This window comes from Geotrypetes seraphini, chromosome 7, assembly GCF_902459505.1.
Source record: "Geotrypetes seraphini chromosome 7, aGeoSer1.1, whole genome shotgun sequence".
NCBI classification, from domain to species: Eukaryota; Metazoa; Chordata; class Amphibia; order Gymnophiona; family Dermophiidae; genus Geotrypetes; species Geotrypetes seraphini.
The window spans coordinates 31,598,102-31,624,202 of NC_047090.1; the positions used below are offsets into that span (position 1 = coordinate 31,598,102).

At 42.1% G+C, this 26,101-nt stretch overlaps 1 protein-coding gene across 1 annotated transcript in view; it reads left to right on the forward strand.

Moving 5' to 3' along the window:
• Nucleotides 1-24,383: 24,383 nt before the first annotated feature.
• DCN (decorin) overlaps nt 24,384-26,101 on the forward strand; it is a 75,377-nt gene continuing 73,659 nt past the window's right edge. The window contains exon 1 of the mRNA XM_033951777.1: nt 24,384-24,578. The gene's annotated coding sequence lies outside the window, so the exon portion shown is untranslated. The remainder of the gene's footprint in view (nt 24,579-26,101) is intronic.

Below are 26,101 nucleotides of genomic sequence, written 5' to 3' on the forward strand. Positions count from 1 at the left end.
CTTAACCAGTCAAACTGGATCAAACAAATAATACCTCCCCCCCCAACAAAAAGCAAGGCTCTTGGACTGGGAATTCTTTGAAGCCCTTGAAGGCCCTGACAGTACTGATCTGAATTTGATTGGCTGAGAAGCATCTGCTTGTTGCCTTCTCGACCAATCAAATTCAGAGCACTGCCCTCAGGACCTTTTGGAGGTGGGGCAAATCCCTTGAAGACCCTGACCGCATGTCACTGGCACTGGTTCAATAAGTTATGCATATAAATGTGAGTCCCACCCAGAATCCACCCATATGTATACTTACCTGTAAATATGCACATTTACAGAATAGTGATTAGGCATGATTTTGGCATTTATACACATATCTGCATACATATGCACATATATGCCATTATTTTCTTCTGTTATGACACGCCTGACAGACAAGTTCATGTATATGACACACTGACCCCACTCTTTTACTAAGGTTCGCTATGCTTTTTAGCGCACGATAAATATTATCGCACCCTAAACATGCGCTAAACGCTACCGTGTGCATATTATCCTATGGACATGTTAGCGCACGTGTTGATTTAGCGTGCGCTAAATGCACTAAAATGCTTACCGCACCTTTGTAAAAGGAGCCCTAAAATTCACAGCTGATCAAAGCACGCCTAAATATTTCATTGCTTAACTGTGTTTAATATGAATTTGCCTATTCGGTATAAAAAAAACTGTGTGCAATCAACATCCGCTCCAGATTTCTCACTTGTCATAAAACAAAACAAATATACATTCAAATTATGGTGTCACTTCAGCGACAGCAGCACAAAATCCCTCCATTGCTAGATACTATGAAGTAGCATAAAAAACTGCAAAGATGCTACTTGGAATCTATATAGCAAACAGCAGATCTACAACATGTTCAGTCGAGGCTGGAAGCAGCAGTTCTTATTGGGGGTAGTGGGGAAGCTTAAACAGCGGCCATTTACAGGGATTTCACAGCCTGCTGGTCTTCCCAACTTGATGGTTCTAAAGGAATTGCAAGAGTGTGGCGCAGTGGTTAGATGTACAGCCTCGGCACCCTGAGGTTGTGGGTTCAAATCCCACGCTAGGCAAGTGTCACTTAATGCTCCACTGCCTCAGGTACATTAGATAGACTGTGAGCCCACCAGGACAAATAGGGAAAATGCTTGAAGTACCTGTATGTAAACAGCTTTGAGTGTGGTTGTATAATTACAAAAGGCGATGTAAAAGTCCCAATCTCTTTCCCTGATGTCATAATGCCTCATTCCACCAATAAAAGCCAACCTCATCAGTGATGTCACAATGGCTTCATTATGGCTTCTATACTTGGTTTACTCCTGATATTGTATTTGAGGAGAGTGTGGTGCAGTGGTTAGAGCTACTGCCTCAGCACCATGAAGTTCTGGGTTCAAATCCCATGCTGCTCCTTGTGACCCTGGGCAAATCACTTAAACCTCCACTGCCCCAGGTACGTTAGATAGATTGTGAGTCTACCAGGACAGATATGGAAATGCTTGAAGTACCCATATGTAAACCGCTTTGAGTGTGGTTGTATAATTACAAAAAGGCAGTATACAAGTCCCAATCCCTTCCCTACACCAATTTTTTTGTGACCCATACATCCCACCTCTTGGGGACACACTGGTTGAGAACCATTATTCTAATGCATTAGATGTGTAATCAGCACATAACTGGGGGAGGGAGGGGGGGTTCCAAAGAATCATTTTTATTTTTCAAAATAAATATACAAAGTATATAGATAATTATTATAAATAAACAAATATACAAAAGATAACTCAAACATGAAACAGACTAGTTGTACATATCGCAGTTAATAAGCAAGGAGATAGTATTGATTATAAGCCAATATAACCAGTGCCTCATGTCAAACAAATCCAGCAGGGCCAGTACATATAATTTCAGCTGAAAGTATACATGCGAAACATGGAAGAGAGTTCCCAATGAGCATCACAAATGACTTAATTAAATGATAAGAAGTGACTCAATATATATTTTATGAATATTACATTGAAGTAATTTATGTCAACGGTCTAAATCACAATAAAGTTGAACAGGTCTCCATACTATGAGCAAAGAACTAATAGAATGATGTTTTTCAGCTATTACACTTTCAAATTTGTTGATTATGCATACCGTGTTCCACCATACGATGTATTCTACCTTAGATAAGTCCTTCCAACAGTGCAAGATGTTTTTAATAGCCAAGAATAATAAGATGTTAAATAAACGAGCATTGGGTTCGGACATAGAATATAGAAACATAAAAACATAGAAGATGACGGCAGTTAAGGGCCATAGCCCATCAGGTCTGCCCACTCTACTGACCCACCTCCAAGTCTACTATCCTAGGGATCCTACTCCTGGTGACAGCTTCCCTTGGCTTAACCCTCTAAGAGATCCCACATGGGCATCCCATTTGCTCTTAAATTCTTGCACGCTGTTTGCCTCGATCACCTGCACCGGGAGCTCATTCCAAGGATCAACCACTCTCTCGGTGAAGAAATATTTCCTGGTGTCGCCATGAAATTTCCCGCCCCTGAGTCTGAGCAGATGCCCTCTTGTGGCTGAGGGTCCTTTGAGAAAGAGAATCTCTTCTTCCATCTCGATACAGCCGGTAATATACTTAAACGTCTCGATCATGTCTCCTCTCTCACTACGTTCCTCGAGTGAGTACAGCCGCAAATTTTTCAGCCTTTCCTCGTACGATAGATCCTTGAGCCCCGAGACTATCCTGGTGGCCATCCATTGTACCGACTCTACTCTCAGCACATCTTTACGGTAGTGTGGCCTTGAATATGTGAGACCATGTTGTCCAAGAATAATAATTTTAAGATGTAAGGGTTCATTAATATTTAGAATGGTGAATATGGTGCTCTGGACTTTATCCCAATACAATTTAAGGTGTGAGCATTGATATACCATGTGCAGCAGTGTACCTTCAAATTTTCCACAGGACCAGCATAGATTGGAACCATCTTAGGAAAATTTAGTGAGTTTATGCGGAGTCCAGTGGGATCAATGTAATAGAAAGTATATTGATTGGAGGAGCCGATCTAATAGACTTGAATACTCTGGTCCACACTTTCTGCCAAAGCTCATCATCAGCGGAAATGTCTAAATCCAGATGCCATGCACTCATTATTAGTAATATAGACACAGGTGAGCTTTGTCTCAATCATGCGTACCATTTAGAGGCAACACCTTTAAGTGGAGCTACAGTAATAATATTTTGAAGGAGATCAGGTATGGATTTCAGTTTTAGAAGTTCTGGAATTGAAGCACAAACACAAAGTTTCAATTGAAACCAATTGGCTGGTAGATTAAATTTATCACGTACTTCTTCAAAAGTCAACCATTGAGTATTACACAGAAGATCTTGCGGTGTCCAGATATCACATTTTTGCCAAATAGGCCAATTCAAGGCGATGTTATTGATTTTTAAAGTATTATTGTTCCATAATGAAATCAATGTAGTATCCTTCCATTTGATTTTCATAATGCTATCAAAATGTACCTTATACATTGAACGGAAAATAGAGTTATATTTTTTCCGAGCGTAGGATATTGACAGGGTGAGAGCAAGATTGTTGGTACCATATAAGATTTTTTTTCCAAAGACAGCCAAGAGGAAGGTGGGGTCAGATGTAGTTTTATTAAGAAGCCATAAAGAACCCTGACGCAGTATGAATGCTTGATGATATTTTTAAAAGTCTGGAAAGTTGACTCCACCATTCAACTTATCATTTTTGAGTTTGTGCAATGTAATCCGTGGTTGGCAATTTTTCCACAGGAATTAGCTCAACATGTTTTCAATATCATGGTATACATTATTGTGTAATAAAAAGGGCAACATACTTAATATGTAGTTGATTTTGGGTTGAATCATCATTTTAATCGTGGCCAAGCGCCCCCACCAGGTAATTTTTAATGGTGACCATTTATGTATTAAGGCCTTTATTATGGATAGCATGTAATCCTTGTTTAATTTTTCCATATCCTACAAAGTTGGACCTATGAAAAAACCTAAATACTGTTAGCTCATACTTTATAAAATTATCCTCTTGATGTCTTAAGAAGGGTTTTCAAGTAATGGAGGATTAACAATCAAAGCTCGCAGCTCATTTTAAGTTTCATCCAACTGCGCAAAATGGGATGAACCCCAGTTTTCATGGCATACTTTTCTAAATAAATTTCTGCAACCTTAATCTAAATTCTCAAAAGAAAAAAATTATTCACCAGTTTATTCTGGTTTCCATTTTTGTGGCCATATGTTCTAAATTACAAAGCTATTCCTTGCATTCCAGCTTGTTGTTTTTCTCCAGAGTCCAAATAAATTTGAAGCCTGTCGACGGACAAGACAGTCCTCATTTAAGGTTCCAAGCTCACAGATTCCAAATGCTTTTCGTTTGAGTTTCAAACATCTCTAAGTGACATCTGAGGAAGAGACTTACAGTACTTGGGCTCAAAAATGTTCTACGGTGTTTCTTTCTGTACCTGAAAAGAAGTATCATAATTTCCATAAATTTCAAAGAGTCAAGTTTTTCTCCTAGACCAATATGGCTTCTGGAATGCGTTGCCAGAGGATGTGGTAACTGCAGTTAATATAGCTGGTTTTAAAAAAGGTTTGGACAAGTTCCTGATGGAAAAGTCAATAATCTGCTATTGAGACAGACATGGGGGAAGCCAATGCTTGCCCTGGGATCAGTAGCATGGAATGTTGCTACTCTTTGGGGTTCCAGAATCTTATTACTCTTTGGGGTTCCGGAATCTTGCTGTTCTTTGGAATGTTGCTACTATTTGGGTTTTTGTCAGGTACTTTGGACCTGAATTGGCCACTGTGGAAACAGAATACTGGGCTAGATGGACCATTAGATTGATCCAGTATGCCTATTCTTATGTTCTTACACATTTGAAACTCATTTGAAGACAAGCCCCAACACTACATATCCAGGATCGATGTTGACCATAGGAGGAAGCTGGGCTGCCTCCCATGGTTTTAATATTGGACCCACAGGGGCTCTATTTTATTATGCCACAATAGAGGTTTCTACCGCAGCCCGGGATGCTAATTGCTCCAACACTTTTATGAGTGTCGGAGCACTGTTCGAGCAGTAGAAATCTCTATTGTGGCTTAGTAAAACGAGGGGGTGGGGGGAGTAATTGGCAAAATATCCTTAATAGCCTCAATATAACTGGTAAAAAAAAATAATAATTGGGCGATAGGCGCCTCTCCGATTCCATAAAAGATAGGTGCCTATCGCATAGTACTAAGTGGCGCTTAATGGCTAAGTGGGCGTTTCTATGGGCGGAGCGTGATTTAGGCACCGCTAAGTGCGATTCTCCAAAAACATAGGCGCCTGAAATGTAGGCCTTCAAAACCCTGGCCTACATTTCAGGTGCCTATGTTTTTCCATAGGTGCCGCTAGCTGCGATTCTATAAATGGCATCTAAGTGTGACTGACGCGCTGCGGGCACCATTTTTCTAGACGCTGGCCAATTTAGGTGCCTTTTATAGAATCAGCCCCACAGCGCCTACATCTTAATGATCTTCGGTCAAGTTTTTGGCCTCTGTGGCTAGTATGTATAAGAAAGTATGTTTTAAATGTAAATATTGTTAGAAAACATCAAACAGTCATGAAAATGTTTAAAGACCGATTGCCCCCGTTTTCATAATTCGTGATTTGCAAGGGGCTTCATTACAGTAGGCGATCAGATTGCCAATTGCGTATCAGTCTTTAGATCAACCACAGTCATACTGCAAATTTTTCACTTTGTAAGAAGGAGAGAAAGGGTGAACTGAGGCCCTCTTCTATCAAACTGCGATAGCAGTTTTTAGCGCGGTGAGCCACACTGAATGGTCCCCGCTGCTCATAGGAACTCAATGAGTGTCGGGAGCAGCGCGAGCCATTCAGCACGGCTCTCCGCGCTAAAAACTGCTATCGCAGTGTGATAGAAGAGGGCCTGAGTCATTTAGAATTTCAGACTTTAAAAAAAATGATGGCAGACAACTTTAAAGAACCTGATGAATATAGAACAATCTGATTCTATCTCTCAACCTTGCAAAAAAATAGCTGGTTAGTCTGTTGAACACAGAACACTGTAAGGCTGACCCAGTAAGTCTATTCTCATGTTCTTATGTAAATGGTACCGTAATAGAAGCGCGCTGGACAAAAATGCACCGACAATCCCGCGCAGGACTGTGTGCGCCGGCTTAAAACTGTTACTGTTAGCGCTTTGAGGGGGTGGGGGAATCCACACCCAGTAAGCTTAGAAGTGTTTGCACTCCCTTTGGGGGGGGGGGTGGAGGAACCCCCCCACACTACACTAAAAACTACCCTTTTGCTTAGTTTAAAGATGCCTTTGGTAACTAATTTAATAATCCTTAGGCCAAGCTATTTTTACTGTATTATATTATACCTTTTATTTGTTTCCCTCTTGTACTTTTCCCTTTTTTGTTCTGCTTTCCTATATTGATTTGTATTTCGCATCCCCTTTTTCCTTGTGTCATGAGTATGATAAGTTAATCTTTAATCCCAATGTTATTATTTAAAGTTTTTTATTGTATTGTTTCCCACCAAATGTAATTTTAAACTGTTCATCGCTTAGAAATATGATTAAGCGATTAATCAAAAAAACCATTAAACTTGCAACCTGAAACTTTTTTGGGTATTCGGCAGTTTTTAGTGTAGTGCGGGGGGTCCTTCCTCCCACACCCCCAACGGGAGAGCGAATACTTCTAAGTTTAGTGGAGGGTTCCCCTCCACACCCCCTCACAGCGCTAACAGTAAGTGTTGTAATCTGGCGTGCATAAGTCCTATGCGCGATTGTCGGCACGTTTTTGTCCGGCGCGAGAATGACAGGTCACCCTGTAAATTACACGGGTATTTGCCCCCACAACTGGTGACAACAGCCATTTTTGAAAGAAAGCATCACTACGCAGGACTTTACCAGGGTAATTTTGTAGCAAGCCAGTCAATAGATGCAAGTCACAGTCGATATTCAGCCAGGACCCATATAAGATGGCACCCACATTAGCATAGGTCACATATCCCCCCTCCAACAGCTTAAATATGCAAAAAGGTATACAAAATAGTAATATACACTAGGGACTTAGCTTGTAAGCTTGAAATCAGATCAATATATTTCTGATCTCTGTTACTTGGGATCAGAGATCAGAAATATATTTATCTGATTTCAAGCTTACAAGCTAAGCCCCTATTATTTTACTGTTTTGTACACTGATACCTTTTTGGGCTCAAACATGTATTGTTGAAGGATATGTGATACCAAAACAAAAAATATACTTTATATGTGAATACTTCAATCCCTTCTCTCATATGTTCTTAGACCTCAGCTGTTTAGTTGTACAGTACTCCCCCGAAATTCACCCAGTGAATTTTGAGAAAATGCGAGTACGGTTTTTCACCTGTCAAAAGGCAGAAGAGGGCAGCTGGGGCGCTGGCAGGTGCAGAAAATCACTCACGGTCTGCTCCGACCGCCTCTTCCTGTTACTAAAGTCAGGCTACACCAATCAGGAGCTGCTTTGACACGCAGCTCCTGATTGGTGTAACTATGACTTTAGTACAAGGAAGTGGTGGTCGGAAAATACCGCGAATTACTGAGTCCGCGATTCGTGAACCGCGAATTTGTGGAGGTTTACTGTCTTTATTGATTTTACTGTTGATCTATGCCGTGAGGAATATGAGAACGAACCAGGTGTTTTAGTAGAGCTTGCAGGTTGTCGCTGTGTTTCAACCGCTTTTACACCCTGTTATAAGCTGTTGGGGGGGAGGGGGACCAATAATTGAAAAGACAAACCCAATTTTCATGCCAACTTAGGTTTAATAATTTTTCCCCTTCCCTTTGTGTTTTTATTTTTTCCTTTCCATTCTTTTTTTTTTTTTTTTTAAACTTATGTTTATTGAAAGTGAAAAAGGTTACAACCAGACTCAGGCAGAATACAAAGCGTGAATAGAAATACAGCCAAAGGGCCCATAATGTAGTTCTTCCCGGCTTTCTTTTGTACCAGTAAGTCATTGTTTCTCAGGTGGTATTTCTGTTGTGTATTGATAATTGTGTGTTTTTTGTGTGTGTGTGCTCAAAATTTTTTATTAGTTTTCAAAGATGTGGTAACAAGAAGATATAACGGTTGTACAGTATTTTAAAAAATTGTTAAAGACTCAGGCTGGTATAAGAACATAAGAACATAAGAATTTGCCTCCGCTGAGGCAGACCAGAGGTCCATCTCGCCCAGCGGTCCGCTCCCGCGGCGGCCCATCAGGCCCATTGCCTGAGCAGTGGTCCCAGACTATCCCTATAACCTACCTCTACTCCTATCTGTACCCCTCAATTCCTTTATCCTCTAGGAATCTATCCAAACCTTCTTTGAAGCCTTGTAACATGCTCCGGCCTATCACAGCCTCCGGAAGCGCGTTCCATGTATCCACCACCCTCTGGGTGAAAAAGAACTTTCTGGCATTTGTTCTAAACCTGTCCCCTTTTAATTTCTCCGAGTGCCCCCTTGTAGTTGTGGTTCCCCATAATCTGAAAAATCTGTCCCTGTCTACCTTTTCTATACCCTTCAGGATCTTGAAGGTTTCTATCATGTCTCCTCTAAGTCTCCACTTTTCCAGGGAGAACAGCCCCAGCTTTTTCAGTCTGTCAGTATATGAGAGGTTTTCCATACCCCTTTTCAGTTTCGTTGCTCTTCTCTGGACTCCCTCATGTACCGCCATGTCCTTCTTGAGGTACGGCGACCAGTACTGGACACAGTATTCCAGATGCGGGTGCACCATTGCACGATACAGCGGCATGATGACCTCCTTCGTCCTGGTCGTGATACCCTTTTTAATGATACCCAACATTCTGTTGGCTTATCTTGAGGCTGTGGCGCACTGTGCCGACGCCTTCAAAGTTGTGTCTACCATCACTCCCAGGTCTCTTTCAAGGTTACTTACCCCTAGCAGTGATCCCCCCCCCCATTTTGTAGCTGAACATCGCGTTCTTAATGCATTCTGCTTCATTTTTTTCAATCAATAAAATTCCTTAGATTCAACTTGATGTATTTGATCGGTTCTATGTATTACTTCTTTCCCTGCCATGCCAGTATTTTCTGCATTATATTGTAAATGTTTTCTGTCTATCTATTTTTAAGTCTATTATTCTAATTTGTATTTTATCTGTATCCCATGTATTAGCTCACCTTGTGAACCGCCTAGAACTTTTTCGGTATGGCGGTATATAAGAATAAAATTATTATTATTATTATTAAATAAACACTGTATGCTTGAAAAATACAGAAGAACAATGTATATGCATGGATATATTCAGTTTACATTTCAGAGAATATAGCATATGTTATAAATCAGAAGGAATATGAAATGAAACACATGAAACGAGAATGCGGGCTAGCTAAGATTCACAGTATCTCAATAGTGGTGCCCATATGAGCGCATATTGGGGAAGGTTATTGTTTCTCTCGGCTAATACTTTTTCATATTTTCCAATTAAGCATATGTTATTCCACCTGGCGTAGTAATCAACGTTAGTTAGGTCCTTCCAATTATAAAGAATATTTTGGATAGCTTATGCCAATAAAATGTTAAATAGCTTAATCTTATTTATATCCATAGAGGAGTGGAGACCCTGTGACATAAAAATTATTATGGCGAAAGTTAGAGTATCTGTAAGGTCGAGGATGGAACAAATGGTGTTCCAAACCCTGGACCAACTTCTGTAAGATGATTACATGCAAATAGAAAATGCATCGGTAAGCTTCACTATTGCAATCAATATATTTCTTATTGCATAGAGCTACCTGGACCCCACTACTTTTGCATAAGATTGACTCATCAATCTCTCCTAATTGTTGATAATTATTTTTAATGTTGTTTTTTTTTAAACTCTGTAAAACCGTTTTGATATTTGAAAAGGCGGTATATCAAATTTTTAATAAACCTGAATTTACCATATTTTGTGAATAATTATTTGTTGGGAGTTGCATGTTACAAATTTACCCGCATAATATGGAAGTAATGGCAAATACACCTTTCAAATACTGTGTATATAGCACAAAAATACCAAAAATTGAATATACCTTGTTTAAGAGTGAAATCAAACAATATTCAATCCACAGAGATAACAAATCTCAAGTGTCTGCAGTCAGACCTCAGAGCAAGTCATGAGGAAAAACTCAACGCAGACTATCATTGATTGTGGTTTATCTCAGTTGCTTAATCGGCCAGACTTGGCTGTTACCAAGTGCTATGTATTTATAGTTGGAATGAAGTAATACTTAGCTTGACGGAAGATCTACGTTTCGCCCAGAAAAATTGTATTACATCGGGCTTCTTCACGAAGTTAATCAATTCTTATAGTCACTATAAACATAAAATGCATCCGTTAAGTGACTTCAGAATCATAAAGCACTTGTTACATTCTACCATTGTAATACTTTTTTTTCGAAAAAGCACATATATTGCTTTAAACTTATTAAACAAACCATGGCGGTTCAGAATGGGCTGCCCTGGAACCCCTAATTGAAAAATACACACACAACTTCACTTAGTCAGTCCAATCATTAAATAATAAGATTTAAAATAGATAATTTAATTTGAATTTGTCTTTATTCTAATTTATTAAAATATTAGGTAGTTTTACTTAAGGACTACTCATATTCTATAATAATCGTACATTTAAATTTAAAATTAGATTTAAGTTCTTACCGACCGTTGAACTTTGCAACGGTACCTCTGATTTACAACGATCCCAAGAGAAAATCACTAAAAGATTCCTAAAGGGAACCCCACAAGTTACCTATTAATCCGTCAGTAGCCTGCACAGAAAAACCGAGCGGTGACGTCCTTTCGCCTCTAAGGCTCAAACTCAAAGTGCAGGGACAAACAGAGAAAGACACTATCCGCTATTTAATGGCGTTCTAGGTCATATCCGGCCCATAAAGACCGGAACTGACGACGCCAAGTGAAACACAGTGAAACGCAAAATAGATGTTCAATCAAAGGATCTAATAAACATATGTCTAAAAGTTATTTGAAAAAAAAGTTAATTGAAAAAAGGTTAATTGAAAAAAGATTAGTTAAAAAAAGAAAGATTAATTGAAAAAAGGCTGCCAGTTAATTGTAAGATTTAAAACATTAGGTTGAATACGATGTAGACGATCAATCCATTTTAATTCCAACTGAAGCAATTTTTTCCCCCTAATCTTTTTTCAATTAACGTTTTTTCAATTAACCTTTTTTTTCAAATAACTTTTAGACATATGTTTATTAGATCCTTGGATTGAACATCTATTTTGCGTTTCACTGTGTTCTACTAGGCCTCATCAGTTTCGGTCTTTATGGGATGGATATGACCTAGAACGCCATTAAATAACGGATAGTGTCTTTCTCTGTTTGTCCCTGCACTTTGAGTTTGAGCCTTAGAGGCGAAAGGACGTCACCGCTCGGTTTTTCTGTGCAGGCTATTGACGAATTAATAGGTAACTTGTGGGGTTCCCTTTAGGAATCTTTTAGTGATTTTCTCTTGGGATCGTTGTAAATCAGAGGTACCGTTGCAAAGTTCAACGGTCGGAAAGAACTTAAATCTAATTTTAAATTTAAATGTACGATTATTATAGAATATGAGTAGTCCTTAAGTAAAACTACCTAATATTTTAATAAATTAGAATAAAGACAAATTCAAATTAAATTATCTATTTTAAATCTTATTATTTAATGATTGGACTGACTAAGTGAAGTTGTGTGTGTATTTTTCAATTAGGGATTCCAGGGCAGCCCGTTCTGAACTGCCGTGGTTTGTTTAATGAGTTTAAAGCAATATATGTGCTTTTTCAAAAAAAAAGTATTACAATGGTAGAATGTAACAAGTGCTTTATGATTCTGAAGTCACTTAACGGATGTATTTTATGTTTATAGTGACTATAAGAATTGATTAACTTCTTGAAGAAGCCCGATGTAATACAATTTTTCTGGGCGAAACGTAGATCTTCCGTCAAGCTAAGTATTACTTCATTCCAACTATAAATACATAGCACTTGGTAACAGCCAAGTCTGGCCGATTAAGCAACTGAGATAAACCACAATCAATGATAGTCTGCGTTGAGTTTTTCCTAATGACTTGCTCTGAGGTCTGACTGCAGACACTTGAGATTGGTTATCTCTGTGGCTTGAATATTGTTTGATTTCACTCTTAAACAAGGTATATTCAGTAATGGCAAATATACATGTGAATGCTAACCTTGTAACAGGCGCATGTGTTTTCTGACACTTGCTCATGCATGGCCAGATGTCAAGAAAATTACACATACAAGAGAAGTCACTTATGCGACCAAGTGAAATACCTCTTTAATTGAAAGTGAAATTAGACGCCACAGAGCTGCCCTTTCATTCACTGCTTGAGAGTGTGGCGCAGTGGTTAAAGCTACAGCCTCAGCAACCTGAGGTTGTGGGTTCAAACCCACGCTGTTCCTTGTGACCCTGGGCAAGTCACTTAATCCCCCCATTGCCCCAGGTACGTTAGATAGATTGTGAGCCTGCCGGGACAGAGAGGAAAACTGCTTGAGTACTTGAATAAATGCATGTAAACCGTTCTGAGCTCCCCTGGGAGAACGGTATAGAAAATTGAATAAATAAAATAAAATAATAAATAAATTGAGACGCCAGATCCAAACTAATCAAACCAAAGGCCCCCTTTTTTCAAGCTGCATTAGGGTTTTTAAAAAAATTGCTGGCCGCTGCGGTAAAAGCTCCAATGCTAATAGGAATTCTACGAGCGTTGGAGCTTTTACCGCAGTGGCCAGTGATACCAAAAAAATACCCTAACGCGGCTTGATAAAAGGGGGCCCAAATGAATAATGTTGCAAATGACATGAGAAATTCAACAAAATGAACCTTTTTTGGCTGCCCCTCCCTACTTCCAAGCACGTCTCCTTCCCACCTATCTGTTCCTGCTGTCAACTCCTCCTCTCCCTCCCTCTCTCTTTATGTTTTTTTCTGGCACCCTCCCACACTCTTGATGACTCTACTCCAATCTCCATTCCCTCCCATAACCCTGATCTTGCCAGCTGTGCTTTTCTCCATCAATGCTAACTCTGTTTGCTCTTCTGGCTTCCTCTGTCAACACAGTGCCTGCTTTAGCCCGTACTCCTGCTGCCAATTCCAACCATCTTTTTTCCTTGATGCTAATTCTATGCCTTCTCTTCTTGTTGAGTCAACAAACTCCAGTCTTTCCGTCTTAACAGTGCCTACCAGTCCCACAATCCTTGCCCATCCTGCCCTTCTCCTTTTCCTCCTAGCCTGAACACCCTGGGTTTCTTAAAGACTTGCAGCTCTGCACTCCTTTCCAACCATTCAGAACCCTTTGTCCTTGTGTCCTTGGAACGCGCCTTCAATTCCTTGCCCTGTCTCTCCTTTCTGGATGCTGCTTCCGCTTTCTCATTCTGCTTCACCCTAATGATATTTTAACATTCTTACCCTACTTTCTTCGTCATATTAAACCTCTATATCCTTATCCTATCCTAAATGCAAGAAAGCAGTAAGCCCTGGCTGTTTCGACTCTTCCCCACTTTCATCCCCTTCTTCCTACATGTCCTCTCATTTGTATCTCTTTTCCCGCTCTTTTCTGCTTTTAGTTTATTGTAAACCACTCGGATGCAACCTGACCTCATGAGCATTATATCAAGTACTTGAAAATAAATAATAAATAGATCCCTCCTGGTTGAACTTTCCTTCTCCAGCCTCCAATGTTAACATTTCTTTTCTGCCATCTCTGCTTCTACACTTACTTCTCTTGCTTCCAACAATCTGTCTTCTTTGTCCTCGTCCCACCCCGAAACTCACCATTGTTGTTGTACATTTGCAGGGTCCTAAAGCTGGCTTACCTTCAGAACTCTACAGTGTTCAACACCCAAAACACTTTACTTGTATGTTTGAAAGACAAAATATGCCATATTTTAAAATGAAGGGACAGAGTTCCGGGAACTGTATCGGCACAACAGAAAACCGGAGCCCTGAAGGTTCTCCATACCTTGTGTTTAACCAACATAAAATGATGTTGTACTACATGCGTTTTTAAGACCACATGGGTTTCTTCTTTGCAAAGTAAGAAAAACAATGTGACTACATTATTATAGCTAACCAGTGCCAATGTTTCTGAAATGACCGAGTGTTTAAGAAACTTTAAGAACCGTTGTCTTTGAGAAAAGCTGGAATAAAATGACAACATCTGGTGTTAATTTGCAGTAACCCATATAAGACATTGTACAGATCCAAGATTACTCTTATCCAAATGGATATGTTAGGAAATTAGATGCCAGAATAAATAACATAAGGCAAGAGACCTTTGTCTTTGAAAATGTTTTACTTCATAGGACTAGCTGCCATAGTTGAAGGATACGTGATACCAAAACTAAAATATACTTTAAATGTGAATACTTCAATCCCTTCTCTCGTATGTTCTTAAACCTCAGCTGTTTAGCTGAACACTTCTCCCTCCGTATTCGCGGTGGATGTGGGTGGAACATAGCCGTGAATAACTTTTTAACTGTTATTCGCGGTTTTTTGGAACAACCAGCGTTTTTAATATTGAAACTGCAAATAACTTTTCCCCCATCTCTCCCTCTCCAGTCCACCAACTCCCCAATGCAAAGTTTGCCTGCGGGCGCCCCGGTCTCTGCTAATGAATGAAGAAGTGAGGTTCAGCTGATCCCTGATCCTTCGTCTCCTCCGAGCATGGCTCCACCTGAGCTTCAGACACTCAACACAGGGAGCCGGGACCTGAGCCTGCCCTTTCCTGCATGAGGCAATGCGAGGGACAGGGGAGCCCGCGGCACCATTGGAAGATTAGAGAACCAAACCAAACTGAGCCAAGCCTGAAGCTGCTATCACTTACCCCGAGTGGCCCATGCTTCCCTCCCGCTGCTCTTGGCATCGGCGCTCCTCTCGCGAGACTTGAGCCTGCTGTCGCTTATTTCGAGTGGCCCATGCTTCCCTCCCACTGCTCTTGGCATTGGCGCTCCTCTCGCGAGACCTGAGCCTGCTGTCACTTATTTCGAGTGGCCCATGCTTCCCTCCCGCTGCTCTTGGCATCGGCGCTCCTCTCGCGAGACCTGAGCCTGCTGTCGCTTATTTCGAGTGGCCCATGCTTCCCTCCCGCTGCTCTTGGCATCGGCGCTCCTCTCGCGAGACCTGAGCCTGCTGTCACTTATTTCGAGTGGCCCATGCTTCCCTCCCGCTGCTCTTGGCATCGGCGCTCCTCTCGCGAGACCTGAGCCTGCTGTCGCTTATTTCGAGTGGCCCATGCTTCCCTCCCGCTACTCTTGGCACCGGCGCTCCTCTCGCGAGGCCTGAGCCTGCTGTCACTTATTCCGAGTGGCCCACGCTTCCCTCCCACTGTTCTTCTCGGTGCTGATAGCAGTCATGCAGCGATTTTCAGTGATTTTCAGGCTGAGAAGCTGGGAAGCAGAGATTTTGTGAGTGAATGTTGGTAAGCGCTTATCTTTTTTATCGGTACAGTAAAGAAAAGGAACTTTACTCATGACATAATTTTTGGGGAGGAGCCAGCATACGAGAAATCGCGAATATGAGAAACTGCAAGTGCAGAAACCGCGAATATAGAGGGAGAAGTGTATTTGTTGATTTTACTGTTGATCCGTGCCACTCATTTATGCGTGAGGAATTTGAGACCGAACCAGATGTTTTAGTAGAGCTTGCGGGTTGTCGCTGGGTTTCAGCAGCTTTTACACCCTGTTGTAAGCTGCAGTGAGTCGATTAAAAACCTAACTCTGAGATTAGGGATGTGCATTCATTAGCCAGTATTCACTTCCCCCCCCCCACTCCAATTCGATATACGGCAGCTAAAATAATGCTCAGCCAATGTGCGTGCATAACTTAATTAAATACGAGAACTAATCAGCGCTGGTAACTAGCAAATAAAACCTCATAAACCTAGCCATGTGAATGATAGCCCTAAATTTATAAGCATAACCTTTCTTTCCTGATTAACCGGTATTCAAGCAACCGACACTCTCACCAAACCGGCAAAAAAATTGCCGGCAATAATAATAATAATAAAAAAATCAACCCTGAAGCATTGGCAGCAGCAATCCTGAGCCGTAACCAGCCCCCAATCCCTCCCTCCCTCCCTTAGTTACCAAAGCAGCAGTGGCAACTGGTCAGAAGAGGCCTTTCCTCTGCTGCATCACTTCCGACGCAATAGAGGAAAGGCCCTGCCAAGGCTGGCCGCGAGCAGCCTATTTTCAGCACTGCCTCTGCTGACCAGTTGACGTATGAATCAGTCAAGAACTCTTGATGTCAAAGGAGGCATTTTATTGCTGAAACACTGGCCGTGTTGTGTCTCCCCATGTCACTGGGTTCAAATGTTCCTCTTTGAATAAAAGCTGCAGTTTTATTTCACCTCACAAGTGGAAGCATCTTTCTGTCCAATCTCTTTAATTGGCACTAGATATTAGGCATCAATAAATATCAGCGCCCAATGGCATAGCGAGGGTAGGAGGCATTCAGGGCGGTGGCGCCCCCTGCACCCTCCTTTCCAGCCCCCCACTCCTGTGCCACCTCCTCCCCTGCACCCTCCTCTCCACCCCTTTCCCTGTACCCTCCTCTCCACCCCTTTCCCTGTACCCTCCTCTCCAGCCCCCCCCACTCCTGCGCCACCCCCTCCCCTGCATTCTCCTCTCCAGCCCCCCACTCCTGTGCCACTCCCTCCCCTGCACTCTCCTCTCCAGCCCCCCACTCCTGCACCACTCCTCCCCTGTATCCTCCTCTCCACCCTCCACTCCTGCGCCACACCCTCCCCTGCACCCCACTCGTGCCCTCCCTTCCCATCCGTGTACCTCTTTAAATCTGCACCAGCGCAAGCAGCTTCTCCAGCTTGAGGCATTATGACATCACAATCTGAGCTCTAGAATGTTGCTACTAATGATTTTGAAGTGTTTGAGGCTTTGCAGATGAGGACAGGAAAAGAACTCGCCGGGACAGGAAAATGAGTTCTCGCAGGGATGGGGAAAAATTTGTCCCCTTGTTGGCTTTCCCTCTGACATCACTTCCTGGCCCCACAATTCCGAAGTAATTTCAAAGGAAGCCAGGCCAGCGTGAGGAGCAGGCTAGAGTAGTTGCTCACGCTGGCAAAGATTCTAAAGAGGTATGGGGGCGGGGAAGGGAGGGCGTGAGCGTGGCATGGGGGAGAGCTGCCGGTGCCTCCACCAAGATGGCCACCCCCTGCCTCCTCCTTACTGTGCCACTGATCAATGTTACCCTATAACATCCTTTAGAATGAGCATTCTTTATAGAATAGCGTTGGGGACGTAAGTAGTTACGCCAGCTGAAACAAGTTGGATGTGGATTCCTGCTATTCTATAACCCCCTGCACATCTGTTGTGAATGCCCCTAACTCGCTCATACAATTGCTTGGCCACACCCCCTTTTGGGTTGCATGCGTTCCAATTTAAGTTCCAATTTGTTACAGAATAGCATGCGGCCAGATTGGTGCCGAAATCATAATTAGTTCAATTAAGTTCTTGTTTGCGCCACTAATTAAATTATTAGAGCCCATTAACTAATTCTGGGCATCCAAATGTAGGAGCCCTTTATAGAGTCCTGAGGTAAGTTTCTAGCACAGTGGCTAAGTGCAGCAATTGGCAGTAATTAAGTTATGCACACAATTCGGAAAGCGCAAGTCTGTAAAAAGTAAGTGCCAGTTGCAGTGCACAAATCTGAAAAGGGGGTTGTGGCTGGGGCAGATTGTGGTCATCCCTAAAAGTTATGCGCATTGTTATAGGACATGCCCAATCTGTGCACAATTTAGGCCCAGGCTTTTAGGCCTGATTTAACTAAGTGCAAGTCTATAAAATGTACGTGCACCTTGTAGGATCACGCTAAGCACCATTCGAGTCGGCGCCAATTTTATAGGCGCCATATATAAAATCAGGGGTGTAATCTCCTAATTCAGTAAAAAGCCCTAAAAATTGTGTACATAATTTTTGGTCACATACCCAAATTGCACTTGCAATTTAATTAAGTAACTAATTAGCACCAATAATTGACAATTATTGGTGTTAATTAAAATTAATTACAAGTTATGGGGTCCTTTTACTAAGGCGCGCTAACTGATTTAGCGCGCTAAATGCTAACACGCCCATTATATTCTATGGACGCATTAGCATTTTTAGTGCACGCTAAATCGGTTAGCGCGCCTTAGTAAAAGGACCCCTAAGCACGTAAATTCGGGCAAGGAATCTACGCCTAAATTTTCCACGAGTCCAAAAAGCGGGCATGGAAATGGGCAGGTCATGGGTGGATCTAGGGGTGTCACTTTAAGTTATATGCGTAATTGCAGAATAAGGTTATCGATATCTAAATTTAGGCATCATAGGCGTCGGAATGGGGGAGGCCACAGGGGCCATGGGCTCCCCCCAAATTGGTGGCCAGTCAGTTAAGACTCTGCTCCCTCACCCACCTCCTCCCGGCCACTGCAATTTTAAATCTTCCAGCAGCCGCCACGCAGCCTCACTGCAGAATGAAGACTTCTGGGGCAGGCCTGCACGTTGACGCCGCACGGCGGCTGCTGGGAGATTTAAAATGACAGCGGCCGGGGAAGGTAGGTGAGGGAGTCGGGAGCTGAAGAGAGAGGTGACCCATTGGTGTTCAGTCTCTTTTATTAAGGTGGACTCGACACGATCGTGTTTTGGCCCACAAAGGGCCCGCCTGAGGAGTCTTTTTATAATCAGAATTATTGTACAATTATTGTACAAAATCCACCAAAATTCAGCACATTCCACAGAAAACTGCAGCTCAAGTGACTGGCGTCTGCTGCGGTCCTGGAGAGGAATTTTAAAAAAACAACAACAATTCTTGCTTTTACACACTGTTGATATAAAGCTTAACCTTTCGTTCACAGCAATCAACATGTGTCCAACGTGTCACTTTCTGTGGCTAAAATGCAATTAACACAAGATGTTATGTTCAGCTTTACTTTCATCGGAGAACTAGAGGGTTTAAGTTTACCTCGGTGGTGATCCATGCAGTTGTTATACATCTTTTAAATTTTATAGGAATGAACTTTGGGATTACATCTGGTGTAAGCCTAGGGGCATGCATATAGGTACATGTTGGAATGAAAAGGTATGAATTCATTTGTCCGGGGTGATAACAATCAGAATGATTTCATTTTCCTAAATAAACAGTGCCTCTTTGCTGCCTTTAAACTCAGTTTATATATTGCATACCAAGGGTTCCTTTTACTAAGGTGCGTTAGGGCCTTAACGCGCGAAACAGCGCCGTGCTAAATTGCCGCATGCGCTAGACATTAATGCCAGCATTGAGCTGGCGTTATTCTAGAAGCGTACCGCGTGGTTGAGCGCGTGGTAATTTTGTGCGTGTGCTAAAAACGCTAGCACCCCTCAGCAAAAGGAGCCATAAATGACTTTCAGGCCGAAAGAATACATTTAAAACAAGCTTTTCTCCATTTTTACATGAAAAATATACCATAAGCAACCAGATGGGAGTATTTATTTCACGTTATCTCTCCTTCACGCATGGCCATTTAATAATTTATGGGCCTTATTTGATACAGAAACGAAAAACGAACAAGAGGCCTTATAACGTTAACACTGCAAAACAATATTGATTTAAATTATAGTAATATAGAAAATGAGTGGATAGTATGGTAAAAGTATATAAAACTGGTGATTTGACCTCCTGTAGCGCCAAGCTCTTTCAGGCCAAGGCCTTTAAACAAATACAGTATTTCAATCATGTGTACCTCCACACTATTGAAAAGTACCTTAAAGCAGTGCAAATAAATATTTAAGAAAAATTTTTGTTGTTGTTGTTAGATTCCTTACACATCCAGGGAGGGTGGGAGGGTTGTGGGACCAGGAAGTGATGTCAGAAGAGAGCTGAGGCTGGAAGATGCTGCTTGCAATGGCAAACATTTCAAGAGATATGTGTGTGTGGGGGGGGGGCCTCAAGTCGCAAGAAAGAGTGGGGGAGGTACACAATGTGGCAATACTGGGTGCCAACCTCTCTTACTATGCCACGGAACTATCAAGTGGCCAAGAGAGTACAAATATGTTTTGCGCAGATACATTTATTGTATCGAGTAAAACCAATGCTATCTTCATTTGATTTTCGTGCTGTTGTCATGGACTTGTCACAGAACATAAGAACATAAGAATTGCCACTGTTGGGTCAGACCAGTAGTCCATCGTACCCAGCAGTCCGCTCACACAGCGGCCCTTGGTCAAAGACCAGCGCCCTAACTGAGACTAGCCCTACCTGCGTACATTCTGGTTCAGCAGGAACTTGTCTAACTTTGTCTTGAATCCCTGAAGGGTGTTATCCCCTACAACAGACAGCTTGACTACTGTAATGTCCTGTACCTTGGAATAACCAAAAACAGGTGCAGGGCATTGCAGGTGGTACAAAATGCCGTGGCAAGATTGATAACGGGAACGTTGAGATACGAGCATATTGCACCTTATCTTCGACAGCTGCACTGGTTGCCAGTTGCTTCTAGAATTCAATATAAGGCAATTATGATTTGTTATCAATTCTTATACAATACGATTCCCGAATTCTTTAAGAATAAAATGTCTAGTTACCAACCAATTCTGCGCTGCTGAAGACAAATGGCAATCCAAAATATGTGGAAATCAATGCAATGACCTTTTCTTGTGCAGGAGTAAAACTGTGGAATTCTCTTGTAGGGCAAGTCCGGAAATGCAGTGATAGGGGGGGGGGAGGGCATTTAGAAAGTTCCTGAAAACGCAATTACCGTATGTGTAAATGCCTTCCTTTAAGTAACTGATTCTCCTTGTCTGCTGATTTCTAGAAAGAACTGAATTCTTCTGCATGTGTCTGTCTTGATCTGTATCTAAAAGTTGTTTTAAGATTTTATGAATGTAACAGTTTTGTGCTTACCTTTTTGTGAATATTGGACCCTTAAGTAATAGTGATTCTCAAGTTTAAGCATTTGGCATAAACTGACACTGTAGCTTTTCAAAAGGCACTTTAGCATTTGTATAGCTATTTTAGTCCAAGGCTATACAGTTGTCATGTGCCCCATGTTATCTAAATTGCAATAATTAAATTATCAAAGAAACACCGGGGGGGGGGGGGAGGGGGTGGGTGGGAAGGATATTCATCAATGGCGCCAACCAATTTAGCACGTGCTAACCACGTTAGAATGCACTAAACGCGTGGAGGGGCCTAATCAAAAGAAACGTCTAAGTTCGTTTTTGGCCTAAGTCAGGCCCGATGAAGTCTGAAAGGAAAAATATGCATATGGGGGCGATCAGAGGAACGGTCCCACCTGCCTGCACGGATCGCCGTTGTGCAATCCACACGCAGACCATCTGTAGATGTTCTGCGCATGCCCATCCGAGCCGGGGCCAATTTTTTTAGTTTTTTTATTACTTAGCTTTTTTTTTTCTTTTTTTCTAGGACAGAGGGAAAGGGAATGTGAAACAGGCAGGTTTCAGAGAAAGGATGTTTGGAGCCTGTGGGTTAAAACCATGGGCTTGCACTATGGGGAATCTAGCCCTAAGATCTTGGCGGTGCTGGAGCGGGACGAGGGGCTTGAGAGAGACCAAGCAATGGGCGTAGGACTCGCCAGGACACTACTGTTCCTTCTTTTTAAGGGAAGGGTTTTGTGCACACACAGGGAAGGGTGGGAGAGTCGGGGCAGCAGGAGAGATTGGGCTGCAGGAGTTTGGGGCAGGTAGGAGATCGGGGCTGACAGGGCAGAAGCAGGGCAGCAGAAGGCAGGGCAACCGGAAAGGGCTTGAGCGACTGGTCCTCAGCAGTCGCTTGGGAATGATTGGCCAGCCCAGTTGGTGTTGCAGGGTTTTGAATAGTGAATCGGGTCCCTGCCTACTTTGCATGCCGTTGCCCTCATTTGCATGTGCAGATTGGAGGATGGTCGGCAGAGAGGTAAATGAATCGGGCTGGAGTCGCTAAGGGGTCGCAAACCGATCGGTACATGATCGCTTTGCTTTGTGAATCTAGCCCAAAGTCAGCTAAGTAAAATGTTTATTCCCAATAAATACATCCAAAATTTTTTTTTTACGAAAATCACCTAGTTGGACGACCAGCCATTTGATCGTCCAGACCGCTAAGTCGTCTATCGTTATACCCCATTCTCGTCCAAAAATTCATCCAAGTCAAAAACACCCAGAACAAGACCTTTTGGATGTGGGCGAGGTCAGCAAAGTGATGGACTGGACACCCAAACATTGCACCAGAGTAGTGGGGTACCTTACAGGGCATTGCTGTGAACTTCACAAAAAGGGGTGCCACATACACATCTCACCACAACCTTATAGGTCATGGCAAGCCCCCCAAATACCCCCCAGAACCTATTAGACCCACCTGTCTGCCACCCCAATAGCCCTTATGGCTGCAGGTGCCACTTATATGGCAGTACATAAGGGTTTTAGGGGGATTTGGTGGGTGCACATGTTTCACCATGCATGCATTGGTTAGAGTGACTTATGGGCCTGGGTTCTCCTCTCCATGGTTCACTAGCACACCACCCAGACCACTTAAACCACTTCTGTGCAGTTCTTCTAGGCTTTCCTCTGCCAGGCTGCCAGGTGCTGATGTTCTGGAGGCAGATATGTGACGTTTTTATTATGATTTTTATGGTGGTGGTGGTGGGGGGGTCAGTGATCACTGGGGGAGTGTGTAGGGGTCTGATCTTTGTCCCTGCAGTGATTATCTGGTCACTTTGGATACCTTCTTATGACTTAGACCTGGTTTTAGATGGCCTAAGTCACAATGTCCAAGTTCCGTCTAGGCAGTGTTGTTAAAACTTTCAGTTATACATGCAGTACGACTAAGTCTAGGACGGTCCACGTCCTGCCCAAATCCCGCCCTCACTACTTTTCCTGAAACGCCCCTTTTAGTTCTGGGCGTACTGCAGCACTGTGAAGACCTAAATTATTTTTAGATACGTCTAAAACCCGGTTCGATTATCAGCACTTGGACGACATGTCTCACTGATTGTCCAAGTGCCGATTTAGGCCAGTTTTTAGATGTATTTCCGTTTCGATTGTGAGCCCCTAAGACACTCAGAGGAATATATAATGGGTGTCAGCATTTAATATGCACTAATCATTAACTCATGTTAAATTGGTAAGAGCCTCTTGATGAATTCTCCCCTCCTAAATTCTAGAAACATGTATTCTATTTGAAAACTTATTCACAGACGTACTGTTATCCTGAATAAGGTGTATTGTAGGCGGGTCCAATTTTCAAAGCATAGCTGAACAGTCAAAATAGCCTAATTGTAATTGGTTCATTTTAGTTGAGTTTTCAGTCCAAACTAAGCGCCAACTCTGTTTTAGAATGCTGGCATAAATCAGCCTCAATGAGCCCACATTTAGATGTGACCATTTATTCCTTGTCGATGACAGACACAAGTGGGCATACCGAAATCTGGCACTTCAGTGTGCAATTTACAGCATTCTGTAAGTTGCACCTGCAAATGTTGGTCCTGTCCATGCTCCTTCTCTGTGAACGCACCCTTGCATGTATACGAACGTGCTATCATTCTACAAAATTATGACCACCTTCGGTATGTAAACTTTGACATCATTTTCTAGAAAGACAGCATTCTTAATGAACCTAAATCAAGCTTGGAAAACTTAACCGTCTAGATTTGGGTCTTTTATTTGGGCGACTGTGGTTGCCTGACTAAACCCAAGCTGGGAAAACTTGACCGTCTAGATTTAGGTCTTCTATTTGGGTGACTGTAGTTGCCTGACTAAACCCAAGCTGGAAAACCTTGACCGTCTAGATTTAAGTCTACTATTTGGGCGACTGTAGTTGCCTGACTAAACCCAAGCTGGAAAAACTTGACCATCTAGATTTAGGTCGTCTATTTGAACGACTCTGGTTGCTTGACTAAACCCAACCAGATAACACTCAGAGTTAGCCTAGGTCTACAGCCCACCCCAAGAACATGTCAGGATCTGCCCCCTTGTTGTCCTGTCTGCCCTGTGAATTTAGGAGCTCACCCGAAGCAGAAAACCTTAAAACAGAGGTTTGGTGGACTTATTCCTGAAGTTGGCCAGTTAAATCTGTTGGAAATTGACCCCAAAGTATTCTGCTATGCTTTGTGGGGGGGTGGGAGAGGTCTGAGAACTTTGAGTATTTTGAATTTTAGGTCAAGCATTCATGTTGTGCTGTACAAGTAGTTTGGGATCCCAAACAGATGAAAAAGAAATAAAGGGAAAAAAGCTGATAAAGTTTTTGGCTAGAGTACAGGAAACAATATCATTACCATATGAGCTAATGTGGGTGTCAGCCTGGATTCTGTTCATTCAGAGAAACTTTATTTTCTTTCTGTGCAATGGAATGGAAGCAGGAGGGTTTTCTGTCTAAGTGACAGTCACAGAGAAGTACCAATAGCCTGCCCCCTTCTTCCCACACCTGCAAGCTTTCTTGCCTGAGCTGAATATTTAGTGTAATTACATCTCTGCTTTGAGAGGTCCACTGGCAAAATCCCTGGATTAAAAGGTATGGGTTTTATTCCATTGTCTTGTAACGTGCACCAAGCTTACAGACTCTTAACCAAATTTATATAGTTTTAAGCTTCTTGGATCTGCAGATGTGTTTAGATTGATACCTTGCCATCAGAAGAAAGATCATTTCTCTTGTTCAGTTTATTAGCGTTTAATTCACTGTGCTTTTCATATAATAGTGAATATGAAAGCTAAACTTAGTTCTGCTTGCTGCATGGTGTAAGCTTGGTAAATGTAATGTTTCCAAATGGAAACGTCTGTATGAAAGTTCATATGGTATTTGGTTAAAATGTTTCTCGTCTTCTAATGCAGCCCATGCACACACTTTTCTCTGCTGCAGAGCAATGCAATGTGAAAGTCTCACAGATCTGCTGTCTCTTTTTGGAGCAGTAGTAGAGGGCATTCAGTCCAATACAGAGTGATAAATCAACTTGCAAAGCCTTCAGAGCAGACTATGCAAGGCAGGACCGTCTGTGAAAGGATATGCCAGTAATATTTACCAGCATGTTCCTCATCTTGGAAAATGCTGGAAAATTCAGAAAGGGCTAAAGTCCCTGGAAGCCACTGTACTTCCTCCACTCAGTCTGTCTGGGGTCATTAATGAAGCTGGGTTGTTTGGTAGACTTAAAAAGCCATTAAGCCACAGAGATAATGCAGATCTGTTATTACACTCACATTAAAGTCAAGGAACGAGGAGACCAGGAAACAGTACTTTTTCTGCTGACGTGAAATGTGGTCGAATTTTTTTTTCTTCTTCTTCTTGCTATTATAAACTTCAACAGGGCCAAGTCTGAGGACTTGTAATTTCCATTTCTTTAGGAAAAGGTTGTCGTATTCTTTACAAAGCTAAAGAGCTCTTAGCCTCAAATTACTTCATGGAACACACACAAAAATATTTTCAAACGACAAACATATGGTGATTTAAAAAAAAAAAAAAAAAAAAATTCCTAAATGAAATTTGAAATGATGTTCCCCCCCAACAGTGAAGGGATGTTGTTAGTTTTGTGCTTTAAAAAAAAAGTTTGTTTTATTCATTGAATGTTTTGATCTAAATAAGTTTCACTGGAATGGTTGGTGTGCAGACATTAACATAATCCCTTTGTGGCTGCATTACTGTCTGGGAATCTTTTAGAGGTGATATTGTGAATCTAACATGGAACAGAGAGAAATAAAACATGCAAAATTAAAAAAAAAAAAAAACACAAACCCCTGCAGTTTAACTTGTCCAATCCCATGTAGAACTATGATGGCGCTTTCATTGTGTTACAAACCCCCCCCCCCCCCCCCCCCCGGCTTCATGGCTGGCTTTCATCCCCATAAAATATCTTGTCTGTTCATCCACTGTGCTTGCCACGAAGCATATTGCTAATTATTCGCAAGAGAATTGAAACCACACTGCAAAGTTCTCAGACCTGGAAAATATTCAGGGTCAGGATGTGCTGAATGAGATTGATGAGTCGGTGCTGTTCATTTTTTTTTTTCCACCTTCAGGCAGGATTTTCTCATTTTAGAAGCATG